Here is a 1,589-nt window from a genome sequence, read left to right as displayed (position 1 = left end):
ATGTACAATTTTAAAATCAGCCAGAATGCGCTATTTAGTAAAAAAAAAAGTCATACATAGGGCTATACTGCCCTCTTGTGTTCAAAATCAGGTAGGCCCATTGCATATTGTATTTATATATTAATATAATAGCGATGTGACTGAGAATTTTTTTCCCACTGGTTAATCGATGTGTGACACCGCGGCGGGGGCTTTTAAATCGCTAACTTAAAGGGATACTCCACTTTAAATTGAAAATTCTGTCATCATATACTCACCCTCATGTTGTTTCAATCCTTTATTAATTTCTTTCTTCTGCTGAACAGAAATGAAGATATTTAGAAGAATGTCAGTAACCAGACAGTTTCTGGTCTCATTGACTTCCATAGTATACATTTTTTTCCTACTATGGAAGTCAATGGGATCAGAAACTGTCTGGTTACTGACATTCTCCTAAATATCTTCCTTTCTGTTCAGCAGAAGAAAGAAATTCATAAAGGATTAAAACAACATGAGGGTGAGTATATGATGAGCGAAAGTGAAATACGGACGTCCAGTAGGAATTAACTAAAAAACATTCACTCTGTTTTGCTCATTCCTCGCTGTAGACGTGTTATTGCCCATGCAGCCGTGAGCATTTTAGTTTCATTTAAAAAATAGCGCCATTCGGGGGTGGGATTGCTTGAATGTTTTTTTACAAAAGCACAATGTTGTGTTTTATTGCGAGTGTACATAAATATAAGTAAACACAGTGCAGTTTAAATGATGTCCTGTATGAACAAACCGACGGAGTAGCCTATGTTTTTATGTTTCCACTGTTCGATCGCGCCCACGCCTCACACACACACACACACACACACACACACACACACACACACACACACACACACACACACACACACACACACACTGTGCATTGCAGCATTGCAGCCGGTTCATTACAGCCATAATAAAATATAATAATAAATATAAATAGTCAACCTATTTGCAGCAAATTATAGTATATTTTAGATCAATATATTTGTTTTCCTTACAATTTTAATTAACACTAACTTTATTCTCATCTGAATTATAAATAATTTATTTCTGTATAAAATAATACTACCATTAAAAAATACATTTGATTGTCTTTTTTAATCAATGGAGAATGTGTGACTTAAAAATAAACAGATTAGTGCTCGGTTTGAGGACAAGAAATGAAAACCAATGCAATATGATGAATGTCCAAAAACGTTCGCTCTTCTCTGCCCATTCCTCGCCTCGCCATATATATATATATATATATATATATATATATATATATATATATATATATATATTTATTTATTTATTTATTTTTTGTTACATATATATAATGTATATATTATATATTTTTTTGTTATATATATATATATATATATATATATATATATATATAAATATAGCTGCGAGCAGCGATGGAGGGCCCAAGCCGGTGACACCGCCACCCCGGTGGCTTTAGTGTAACTAAAGGCACCAGGATGGCGGTGCCACCGGCTTGGGCCCGCCATCGCTGCTCGCAGCTATATTTATTATTATTATTATTATTATTATTGTTCTTCAAGGGTTCGGGGGCTTTTGGGGCCTTTAAC

The sequence above is a fragment of the Rutilus rutilus genome (assembly GCF_951802725.1).
Source record: "Rutilus rutilus genome assembly, chromosome: 11".
NCBI lineage: Eukaryota > Metazoa > Chordata > Actinopteri > Cypriniformes > Leuciscidae > Rutilus > Rutilus rutilus.
Note: the sequence above shows the minus strand (reverse complement) of the source record.